Genomic DNA, 13,358 nt, shown 5'->3' with positions numbered 1-13,358 from the left:
GTTGGGGTTTTCGTTTGTTCATTTTTAACTATCAACCTGTTTTCTAGAATCGCAGTCTAAAAGGAGACACGGGCACAGAAACAAGTAATTATACAGCTGACTTGTATGTGAAATGAAATAAAAATGAAGTAAATGTTTGTAAATCGATTAGGATAGTCCCTGGACCATAGTAAATGCTGTGTAAGTATTTCGAATATAAATGTATGTATTAGGCCAAAGAGGAAAACTAATGGAGCAGATCAGGAAACTAGGAGTTTGCCCTTGTATTTAATACAAGGGAAATAGAACAAGAGAAAGGAATTTCCGGAGATGGAATAAAATAATAAAATCAGGAATGGGGTGAGGTAATCCAGAAAATTGGGCAAATCACGATGGCTGGAGAAGGGAATATACAACAGGGGGCACCTGCAGTTACTGTTCCTGGATCCCTAACCAGAGAGTTTGGGCTGATATGATCAGATTTGCCCCTAGAAATGTTACCATGGCAGCAGTCTGGAGGGTAGACTGGAAGGATTTGAGATTACAGGCAGTTAGACCAATTAGGCGACAGCTGCAAGAATCCAGGGTAGATACTGTGAGGGCCTGAATCAAGGCAGTAGCCACAGTAGTGGAGAGAAGGGGATAGATAATATATGTTAAGAAGTTGAATTTATTTTTTTATCCATTCATTTAACAGATTCTCTGAATGCATTCTTTGTGCCAAGGGTTTCCTCTAAGGACTGGATATAATAATTATGAACACAGATCTTGACCCTCAAGAAGTTTAAAAGAGAAATATAGACAGTGCGAGATCTAATATATATAATTTGGGTGAAACATAGGTATGCAAATGGACATTTGGAATGGAAAATCACATATTACAAATTTTAAAGTCTTAAAAGCATCACAAACATGAAAGTCAGAAAAATAATAAAATATTTTTATTAATTAACTGCCTCATGCACTTCTATAATAATTTTCTCCTAAATTGTCTTTATATTCTTGGACTGTCTTTTAATGTTAATTTTGTAATTTAAATTTTTCTAGAAAGAATGATAAGATAATGTAGCAAAATCTATCCTCTAGCATAACTCATGAAAAACGTTTTAGGGCTTCCCTGGTGGTGCAGTGGTTGAGAATCCACCTGCCAATGCTGGGAACACGGTTCGAGCCCTGGTCCGGGAAGATCCCACATGCCGCAGGGCAACTAAGCCCGCGAGCCACAACTACTGAAGCCCATGCGTGTAGAGCCTGTGCTCCACAACAAGAGAAGCCACCGCAATGAGAAGCCCGCTCACCGCAACGAAGTGTAGCCCCCGTTTGCTGCAACTAGAAAATAAATAAATGCCTTTTAAAAATAAATAAAATAAAATAAAATAAAAACCACTGGAGGGCACAGCTTTGCCCTACCTGAGCCCCCACTGGCTGGCACACTGAACAGTACACAAGCTGTGTGACCATATGTGATGCTCCCAGAATTTGGTTACCAGTTTATGGGGACAGAGGATCTGAAGCAGGCATGAGTAGAAACAGGTGTTTTATTTGGGAGTGAAGGGGAGCATCAGTGGTTTTAGACACAGGAGGGACTTGATTCGGTATGTATTTTAGAAAGAGCTCTCTCAGGTCACAGCCTAGAAAATAATGAAGGACTGGGGGGGTTGAAAACACTTAGTAGGCTAGAGACAATAATGAGGGCTTAGGCCAAGGCAATAGCAGTAAGAATAGAGAAAAGGAAACAGATCTGAGAGACATCCCATAGGTAGGATAGATTGGACCAGGTGATCCAGTGTTGCAACTGAATGAGAAGAGCAAGTCACAGATGATTCTAAGGAAACCCGGCAGCTGGTGCTGCTGTTTCTAGAGGATACCATTCTGGGGGATTAGACTGGGGGGAAGAAAATCAGCTTGGTTTGGGCATATTGAATTGGATTCGTTTGCAAGATTTCCAGACAGAACTGTCTGGGAGGCAGCTCAGCATAGGGATCAGGAGTGTTCAACCTAGAAATGAGAGCTAAAATCTTATAAGTGATTAAAGACAGTTCTGGGGAAGAACATGGAGAGAGAAAAGAAAGGGTCAAGAACAGAACTCCAGAGGACTTCCCTGGTGGTCCAGTGGTTAAGATTCCACACTTCCACTGCAGGGGGCACGGGGTTCAATCCTGGTTGGGGAACTACGATCCCACATGCCGCATGCCATGGCCAAAATTTTTTTTTAATTAAAACCAAAAAAACCCAAAACAGAACTCCATGGCCCACTCATACTTAAAAAGAGAAAGCCAAATGAATTATACTATTAGCTGACATTTATATAGTACTTACCAGGAGCCAGGCACTGTTGTAAGAACTTTATACATAAACTTACTTAATGCTCACAATATCCCTATTGGCTATTACCCAACAAGTTAAGTAGTAAAGCCAGGATTATGAACCCAGGCAACGTGGCTTGATAGGTTAAACTTCTCCAGGAGGCTAGTAAAAATTAAAATAGTTTTTTCCTATCCAGGTTCATGGACCACTTGGAAAGGAGCCCATGGATCACAGAAAATGGATTGATTTTACTGGCATCTTCTTACCTGTATTATGAAATTGTTTCCTCTTTGCATTATTTTGTGTCCTTGTGAATGTTCCTTCAGAGGATGTGTAGCCAGAGCCTTCTAACCAGTGACCACAAGACCAAGGTTCTTCACTGGGATCTATTGCACCCTGTAACACTGAAAAGTGATTTCAGGTCTCTTAGCTTCAGGCTCTTCATTCCTTACAGAGGCTGTGGGAAATTCTGAGTTGCACATGAGAAAGTAAAACTTGAAAACTGTAATTTAATTCTAAATGTCTGGACAGAAGCCTGCATTTAACAGGGACACATGTGCAGGGTCCTGTGTTAGGTGATTTCACATAATGTGATCTTATTTGCTGGTCCCCCAAATCCTGTAAGCTAGAAAATATTATCCTCATTGTTTTCAGGAAGAAAAGATATTAGTATTCTAAAAACAGCACCAATTCTCAGACTTTTCATAAAAGCACACATGTGTGTAATGAGGGAGCACAGAGTAATGGTTAAGAGCATGGGCTCTGGACTGACTCACTCTCCCTGAGCTCCAATCCTAAGCATTGCTGCTTATTAGCTGGGTGACCTTGGGCAAACTTCCTAAACTCTCTGTGCCTCAGTTTCCCCATCAGTGAAATGGGTTAATAATAGTCCCAACCTTAAGGTGGTTGTTGTCTATATTAAATGAGTTAATTGTTTTAGTGCTCTTGGAAACAGTGCCAGGCACATAGAAAGTGCTATAGAAGTGTTTGATAAATAAATGAAAATGAAAATAAATGAATAACTTCTAGGTCCCAGGTGGTAGCCAGGGGCAAGAATTCCTCTGCTGCAACATGGCACTGTTGACACCATCCTGGGGTTCACAAAGCAGCCAGTTCCAGCTGAAGGAGGCTCTACTCAAGCATGAATCTTTGGCCCCTATTGTTTTAGGGGCCGCTGAAAATGGAAGATGTGGCCCTGACTCTCTCCCCTGAATGGACACAGCTGGATTCAGCTCAGGTGAACTTCTACAGAGCTGAAAAGCAAGAGAACTGTGGCAGCCTGACCTCCTTGAGTAAGACTGATGGGCACTGATTTCTCATAAGGTTTCTTGACTGCCTTTGTGAATTAGAACCTACCAGGCTGTTAGAAGCCATCGAACCCCCTTACATGTGGATCAGAATCACCATATCTAAACTCTGTTACTGACCAGCTCCTTAACCCTTCTGATCTTGCCTTCTCCTCTACCCTGCCAGTGTTGTAGTAAGGTTAAGTGGGATGAAGGAAGTACAGCCCTTAGTACAGGTCCAGCTCATAGCAGATGCTCAGTAAATGCTGATTTCTTCCCCTTCCCTTCCTATTGCTAGCCCTGATGGTGCAGGAGAGCTGAGGGGGGTGTCTTCAGGAAATGGGCCATGGGACCATAGAATGAGAGCTAGAAGGGACCCAGAGGTTGACTGTAGAGCCTGACCTGGTGCACAGGAGGGCAGGTTACAAAGAAAGCAGGAACATGCCTCTGGGAGGAGGCGGCACTATTGCCATGAATGTGGGAAGACTTTTGCTCAGAGTTCAGGCCTGACTAAGCACAGGAGAATCCACACTGGGGAGAAACCCTATGAATGTGAGGAGTGTGGCAAGACCTTCATCGGGAGCTCTGCCCTCGTCATTCATCAGAGAGTCCACACCGGTGAGAAACCATATGAATGTGAAGAATGTGGCAAGGTCTTCAGTCACAGTTCAAACCTTATCAAACACCAGAGAACTCACACTGGGGAGAAGCCCTACGAGTGTGATGACTGCGGGAAAACCTTTAGCCAGAGCTGCAACCTCCTTGAACATCACAAAATCCACACTGGGGAGAAGCCATACCAGTGCAATGTGTGTGGCAAAGCCTTTAGGCACAATTCACATCTCCTGAGACATCAGAGGATCCACGGCGATAAAAACATTCAGAATCCTGACCATGGAGAGACCTGGGAGAGTCAGGGGAGGATGGAAAGCCAGTGGGAAAATGTTGAGGCTCCCGTGTCTTATAAATGTAATGAGTGTGAGAGAAGTTTCACTAGGAATAGAAGCCTTATTGAGCACCAAAAAATCCACACTGGTGAGAAACCCTATCAGTGTGATACATGTGGAAAAGGCTTCACCCGAACTTCATACCTTATTCAACATCAGAGAAGCCATGTTGGGAAAAAAATTCTGTCTCCATGACCCATGTCTTATATGCCAGAGTTGATGCTCACTCCTCGTTGAACTGAAGCCACCCTGCAGCCCTTGCTGACCAGAAAATTGTGAGCTTGGCTTTATTTACTCCCACACATTATCAGGTGTTTGTTAGAAAATAGAGACTGGCTGAGATGAATTATCTTCTACATTCTAGGTGATTGAAAAAATTTTTTTGTTTGATAGGAGGCTACGGGAGAGTTGTCTGGAAGAGGTCGGAGCTGAAATGGTTTGTTCTGACCTACTGAACTTAAAAGGGCTCCCAGACTGGCTAATTAATCACCCTCAGCCAACACTTTATGATGAGTAGAAGGCTGTGCTTTGGGGGCTGCTGTGCTGACTGTTCATCTTGCTTATAATGAAACCTCCATGGTTTGTCAGATTCATGAAATCTTATACACCCATCCCCCCCACACACACACATACACTGTACCAGTGAGATTACCTTCATAGCTCTGAAAATCTGATGTCATCTAGATTTCTGAAAAATTTGTCACCAAAACGATTTGTGCTTGTGCCTAATTTTGAGGTACTAGGTTCTGAGTTAGTGTAGTGCATGTCTTGTCAAGCACACAGGATGGGCAGAGTAGGGTTACGGTAGGGTTATGGTGACAGAAGGAATCCAACTTTCTTTACCAGCCTAGGAATTCTAATATGAATGCCTGAAACAGCTTCTTTATCATTAAATCAATGTGAATATATGTCAACCATCGAATTACATTCTTTTATTAATGTTTCCCTGACACTAATTTTGCTACTTTTGAAGGAGAAAATTGTTCCTATGCAGGCAGTATGAAAATCAGTTATCAAGTCAGGATAAAATAATAGATTCTCTAAAGCTCAGCATCATGGTTCTCACCTTTTAGTTCTCTTGGGCCTGACCAAGTGCTCGCTAAAGCTCCTGGCACTATCCTGCCCACAAACTTTCTCCCTCCCCACAACTGTATCGTAGACTACATCAAGACTTATACTTACTAAGTTCAAACTTTCTCTGGGTCAGTGGATTCACACCAGATATTTACAACAAGTATCACTTATGGTTTCAAAACTCCATTTTAGTGTTGACCATCTTGGTCTTCTTATATATTGAATCCCAAAGAAGCTGTGTGGTATCTCTTCCTCCATTATTCATGATGAGAACTTTAAGCATTAAGTTAACTCCTCAGGCTGTCTACTTTTCTTTAAACACACTTTGTAAACCGTCTTTTTTTTCTTCATGATAGTCAGAATTGCAGTCTTATGAATTAAAGTGACAAAAGTTTTTTTAGTCAGCATTATGCAAGAAGTATTTATTATGTATATTTCAAATGGAATTGCTTTTAAAAAAGTGTTTCAGGATGACTGCTTTCCTGCAAACTTTTTGTTTGTGTATCACTTCTCTTTATTACAGAAATATGCTTTTGCTTTTGCATCTACTCACACTTCTCACTTGGCTTCTGGCACAAGCAATCTCTTCCCTATTTACAGTATCATTCTAAGACTATTTACAATATCATTTACAAAATTTACAATATCATTCTGAGACTCAGGAATTCATATAGCAAGGTTTTCTGGCCACTTTTCACAATTAATGGTTTCAGCATTGTGATATATTCTCTTTTGCTTATCCAAAATCCTTTGCAGATCTATCCAAGTCCCTGTTTTTATGCCAATTTCCAAGCCTTGGTACTTCATAGTTTTCAGGGGACACAAATTGTAATGTAAATGATTTGTATTACAGTAGTAAACAATATAGTTATTTATTTTGTTTAAGCGAATCCTTAAACCAATAAAAATCTATTGTATGATTTCTGAACTTCCTGAACATACTCGTATTAGTCTGGGTTCTCCAGACATACAGAAACTATAGGATGTACATGTAAAGATATTTATTATAAGAAACTGACTCACATGATTATGGAGGTTGAGAAGTCCCAAGATCTGCAGTTGGCAAGCTGGAGACCCAGGGAAGCTGATGGCGTAGTTCCAGTCCAAAAGCCAGTAGGCTTGAGAACCAAGAAGAGCCAATGTTTCAGGTCAAGTCTGAAGGCAGGAAAAGACAAGTCTGAAGGCAGTTCAATGAAGTTAGGTAGGAGGAGTTCCCTCTTACTCCAGAGAGGATCAGCCTTTCTTGTTCTATTCAGGTCTTCACCTGATTGGATGAGGACCATCCACATTAGGGAGAGTGATCTGCTTTACGAAGTCCGACCAATTCAAATGTTAATCTCATCCCAAAACACCTTCACAGACACACCCAGAAAAATGTTTGACCAAATATCTGGGTATCCACCTCCTAAAGAAATGGAAATAAAGACAAAAATAAACAAATGGGACCTAATGAAACCTAAAAGCTTTTGCACAGCAAAGGAAACCATAAACAAGACGAAAAGACAACCCTCAGAACAGGAGAAAATATTTGCAAATGAAGCAACTGACAAAGGATTAATCTCTAAAATGTACAGGCAGCTCATGCAGCTCAATATCAAAAAAACAAACAACCCAATCCAAAAATGGGCAGAAGACCTAAATAGACATTTCTCCAAAGAAGATATACAGATTGCAAACAAACACATGAAAGAATGCTCAACATCATTAATCATTAGAGAAATACAAATCAAAACTACAATGCGATATCATCTCACACTGGTCAGAATGGCCATCATCAAAATTTCTACAAACAATAAATGCTGGAGAGGGTGTGGAGAAAAAGGAACTCTCATACACTGTTGGTGGGAATGTAAATTGATACAGCCACTATGGAGAACAGTATGGAGGTTCCTTAAAAAACTAAAAACAGAGCTACCTTATGATCCAGCAATCCCACTCCTGGGCATATACCCTGAGAAAACCATAATTCAAAGAGTCATGTACTACAATGTTCATTGCAGCTCTATTTACAATAGCCAGGACATGGAAGCAACCAAAGTGTCCATCAACAGATGAATGGATAAAGAAGATGTGGCACATATATACAATGGAATATTACTCAGCCATAAAAAGGAATGAAACTGAGTTATTTGTAGTGAGGTGGATGGACCTAGAGACTGTCATACAGAGTGAAGTAAATCAGAAAGAGAAAAGCAAATACCATATGCTAACACATATATATGGAATCTAAAAAAAAATGGTCATGAAGAACCTAGGGGCAAGATGGGAATAAAGATGCAGACCTACTAGAGAATGGACTTGAGGATATGGAGAGGGGGAAGGGTAAGCTGGGATGAAGTGAGAAAGTGGCATGGACATATATACAGTACCGAACGTAAAATATATAGCTAGTGGGAAGCAGCCGCATAGCACAGGGAGATCAGCTTGGTGCTTTGTGGCCATCTAGAGGAGTGGGATAGTGAGGGTGGGAGGGAGGGAGATGCAAGAGGGAAGAGATATGGGGACATATGTATAACTGATTCACTTTGTTATAAAGCAGAAACTAACACACCACTGTAAAGCAATTATACTCCAATAAAAATGTTTAAAAATTACAGTAAAAGTTGTGATATTTTTCAATGAAAAAAAATATCTGGGTATCCTGTGGCTCAGTCAAGTTGACACAAAATTAACCATCACAATACTGTAGTTTCAGGTATTAGCTAAGTATTACAACTCTTAACCATGCTCCCCCACTGTTGATCTCTAGTTCCTACAAGTGACAGTAGGAGCCTAGGAAATAACGTTTGTAGCCTCCTTACCCTGCTTACATATCGGGATAAATAAGGGCAGGTATGAGGTTGAGCAACAAGAGATAATGACTGGCTTACTACTGTATCCTCAGCACCTAGCAGAGTTCCTGATGAATGAATGATTCTGAAGATTGGTTGATTCCACTTGCTCTTTCACTGCAGCATAAAATCCCCCCGGCACCTACTGCTTGAGACCAAAGTGTTCACATACCTATTTCCAGAAATAACAGTTTTTCTGTTGTAATTATACCACATTGGCTGAGATACAGGATATAAAAAGAGTCTCTGAGACTCAATAGCATATGCTACCTGCTGATGAATGTTTAGGAGTTAAGTCCCTGCAGGTAGGATTGAATCCAGCTGCCTAATGCCTTAGTTATTAAAAGTTTGTTTCTTGAGACTGAGTAGATGGCCACTTAAAAACGAAAGCCAGTGCAAATCTATGCTTACTGGTGTGGAGCTGATCCTTCTGTGCCTCCTGATCTCTTCCCAACCTCAGCTACTTTAAGGAAAAAAGGGTCCCCAATGCTCCAGCCATCTCTGCAGGATGGACTCCACATTATTCCCTGAGCTCCCAGTCAAGCAGACAATACTCTCCTGGTAGTTGGTGTTGTAACCCTTGAAGGGTCTGTATTAAACTTCTTTCTCCACGTTTTGTTTTTTTTAAAAAGTGTCTAAATTCAACTGATGGAATTTAAGAAAATCTACAATGAAGAGAAAAAAGTTAAAGTAACCTTGGGAGTGAAGGTGATTGGGAAGTGATATGGGGGCATGAAATGGTGAATGACACAGTGCCTCCATTGTTGGGTACTCTTCAGTAAAATGTCTGTTCATGAGTTTTGCCCATAGCTAATTGAATTGTTTGTTGTTTTAACTGTTGCGATTAGGTTAGTTCTTTTTATATTCTAGATACAAGTCCTCTGTCAGATATATGGTATAAAAATATTTCCCCCATCTGTAGCTTGTCTTTTAATCCTCTTAATACAGTCTGTCACAGAGCAAAAGTTTGAAATTTTGATGAAGACCAAATTATTAATTTTTCCTTTAATGAATCATGCTTTTGATGTCAATTCTCAGAATCTTTGCTTAACTCTAGGTCCTGATGATTTCCTCTTATGTTTTCTTTGAAGTTTTAAGTTATGTCTTATGTTTTAGCCCCATGATCTGTTTTCGGCTGATTTTTGTATAAGGTGTGTGGTTTAGGCCGAGTTGTTTTTCTTTTTGTTTTTTGCCTATGGATGTCTGATTGCACCAGCACATTTTTCTGAAAAGTCTATCTTTCCTCCATTGAATTGCTTCTGTAAATTTGTGAAGAATCAGTTGGGCATTTTTGTGTGGATCTACTTATGGGTTCTCCAACCTGTTCCATTCAACTATATATGTCTACAATACCACACTCTTGATCACTGCAGTAAGACCTAACATCAGGGGTAGTGATTCCTCCCACTTTATTCTTTTCCAAAATTTAGTTATTCTAGGTCCCTTGCCTTTCCACATCAATTTTAGAACAAGCTTATCTATGTCTTCCAAAAAATCTTGCTGGCATTTTGACAGGATTTATATTAAGCCTATAAATCAGTGTAGGGAGAATTGATAACCTTGCTATGTGTGTCTTCTAGTCCATGAACACAGTATATCTCTTCATTTATTTAGATCTTCTTTGATTTCTCTCAACAGCTTTTTGTCATTTTCTCAGTACAGATGCAGATCCTGTACATTTTTGTTAGATTTATACCCAGGTATTTAATTTTCTTTGGAACAACTACAAATGGCATTGCATTTAAAATTTCAATTTCCTAATGTTCATTATTAGTATACAGAAAGAGGATTGATTTTTGCATATTGATTTTGTATCTTTCAGCCTTGCTGAATTTGCTTACTAGTCCTTGAAGTTTTTTGTAGATTCCTTGAGATTTTGTGTGTGCACAATTATATCACCTGCAAATATGCAGTTTTATTTTTTCACTTCATGTCATTTTTGGCCTTGTTGCACTGGCTTGTACTTCCAGGTATATTTTTGTTTTTAAAAAAATAAATTTATTTATTTTTGACTGTATTGGGTCTTTGTTGCTGCTCTCGTTGTGGTGCACAGGCTTCTCATTGCAGTGGCGGAGCGTGGACTCTAGGCAAGCAGGCTCAGTAGTTGTGGCACGCGGGCTTAGTTGCTCCACAGCACGTGGGATCTTCCCAGACCAGGGCTTGAACCCGTGTCACTTGCACTGGCAGGAGGATTCTTAACCACTGTGCCACCAGGGAAGTCCTTGTACTTCCAATATTATGTTGAATAAGAATGACGAGAGTGAACATTCTTGTCTTGATCCCAATCTTACGGGGAAAGAATTGCATTTCACCATTAAGTATGAATTAGCTGTAGGTGTTCTGTAGATATTTTTTATGAAGTTGGAGAAGTTCCCCTCTATTTCTAGGGTGCTGAAAGTTTTTATTATGAATGAGTATTGGATTTTGTCATATTCTTTTTCTGTGTCAATTGTATGATCATATGTTTTAGTCTGTTGATATGATGGAGTACATTATATAACTCTTTTATAAATACCTTGATTTGATTTGCTATTATTTCATTGCATCTAATTTCATGAGAGATACTGGATTCTGGGGGTTTTTTTGTTTTGTTTTTCCATTCTGTCTTTGTCTCATTATGGTATCAGAGTAATCTTAGCAACATGAAGAGTTGGGGGCTTCCCTGGTGGCACAGTGGTTGAGAGTCCGCCTGCCGATGCAGGGGACACGGGTTCGTGCCCTGGTCCGGGAGGATCTCACATGCTGCAGAGCGGCTAGGCCCGTGGGCCAGAGTTGGAAGAGTGGCATGGACTTATATATACTACCAAATGTAAAATAGATAGCTAGTGGTAAACAGCCGCATAGCACAGGGAGATCAGCTCGGTGCTTAGATAGGGGGGAGTGGGATAGGGAGGGTGGGAGGGAGAGGCAAGAGGGAGGAGATATGGGGATATATGTATATATATAGCTCATTCACTTTGTTATAAAGCAGAAACTAACACACCATTGTAAAGCAATTGTACTCCAATAAAGATGTTTTTAAAAAAGTTGGAAAATATAACCTTTTCTATTTTCTGGAAGAAATTGTGTAAAATTGTTGACAATCCTTCCTCTAATGTTTGGTAGAATTCTCCAGTGAAGCCCTCTAGACCTGAAGATCTGGGAACTTTAAAATTATGAATTCAATTTCTTTAATGGCTAAAGGACTATTCAGATTATCTATTTCATCTTGGTTGGATTTTGGTTGCTTGCACTTTGTGAAGAATTGGTCCATTTCTTCTAAGTAATCAAAGTTATGATTATAAGTGCAAAACTGTTGTCTGCCCTTACAAAGCTTTTGATAAATGCAGGATCTGTAGTAATATCCTCAGTTCATTCCCGTTACTAGTGATTTGTATCTTCTCTCTTTTTATCTTGTCGGTTTTACTAAAGGTTTATGTTTTGTTAGAAAAATTTTTGAAGAAACAGCTTTGTTTCATTAACTTTTTTCTATTGTTTTCCTATTCTCAATCTCATTGATTTCTGCTATTATCTTTATTATTTTCTTCTTTCTGAAGTCTTGGGTTTATGTTGCTCTTGATCTTTAGTTTCTTGAGGCAGGAACTTCAATTATTGATTTCAGACTATTCCACTTTTCTAATATAAGCATTTAGTGCTATAATTTTCCCCGTCAGCATTTCTTTAGCTGTGCCTCACATACTGTGATAGTTGTATTTATTTTCCTTCAATCTATGTATTTAAAAAAATTCCTTTGAGACTTCCTCCTTGACCTGGGCATTATTTAGAAATACTTTCCTTAGTTTCCAAATATTTGGAGATTTTTGTTTGTTATTTTTTAGTTTGGTTTCATTGTGGTCAGAAAATATACTCTGTATGATTTCAATTACATAAACAGTATTTTCTGCCACTGCTAGCCATATGGTTATTTCCTATGTATCCTATGATATACTCTTTTTCTTTCTTTTTTTAATTTAGCGATCCTTTCTTTCCTGTTGCCCTAGAAGACTCTCTTTGCCAGCAAACTGGCACTTCCTTCCTTCTGGATGCACTTCTGAGTCCATTGTAGGATTCTAGGAAGGCCTCCAAACTCCGTTGCTCTTGAGAAGATTGAAGGACCCTGGGCCACACAGACTGAATGAACCTCTTCTCTAAGCTGGACTTCCCTTTCCTTGCTGAAGGAGACACTCTGTACCCTCTATCTGGCAATGTCCAGTATTGGTTGTTATGGCCGTGGACTCAATTCCCTTTATCTGTAAAATTCTGACACCTCATATATGGTTGGTTGCTGACATTACCGGACTTTTACATATATAGCATCTAGGGACAGGTAATTTGTATTTGTTAAATAAGGCACTGCCTTACCCCTATTGGCCTGACATTCAACTGTCGTCCCTTTGACTGATTAAAAAATGGGCAGAGGAGCTGTGTAGCCATTTTTCCAAAGAAAACATACAAATGGCCAATAGGTACATGAAAAGATGCTCAACATGACTAATTATTAGGGAAATGCAAATCAAAACCACAGTGAGCTATCACCTCATGCCTGTTAGGATGGCTATCATTATTTTTTAAATAAATTTATTTATCTATTTTTGGCTGCATTAGGTCTTCGTTGCTGCACACGGGCGTTCTTTAGTTGCGTTGAGCAGGGGCTACTCTTCGCTGTGGCGTGCAGGCTTATTGCAGTGCTTCTCTTGTTGCAGAGCACGGGCTCCAGTAGTTGTGGCACGCGGGCTCTAGAGTGCAGGCTCAGTAGTTGTGGCGCAAGGGCTTAGTTGCCCTGTAGCATGTGGGATCTTCCCGGACCAGGGGTCGAACCTGTGTCCCCTGCATTGGCAGGCGGATTCTTAACCACTGCCCCACTAGGGAAGCCCCAGGATGGCTATTATTAAAAAGACAAGAAATAACAAGTGTTAGCAAGGATGTGCAGAAAAGGGAGCCCTTGTGCTGTCGGT

This window comes from Kogia breviceps, chromosome 10 (assembly GCF_026419965.1).
Source record: "Kogia breviceps isolate mKogBre1 chromosome 10, mKogBre1 haplotype 1, whole genome shotgun sequence".
In the NCBI taxonomy this organism is placed as follows: Eukaryota; Metazoa; Chordata; class Mammalia; order Artiodactyla; family Physeteridae; genus Kogia; species Kogia breviceps.
The sequence above is the reverse complement of the archived record's forward strand: the minus strand, read 5'-3'. Positions refer to the sequence as shown.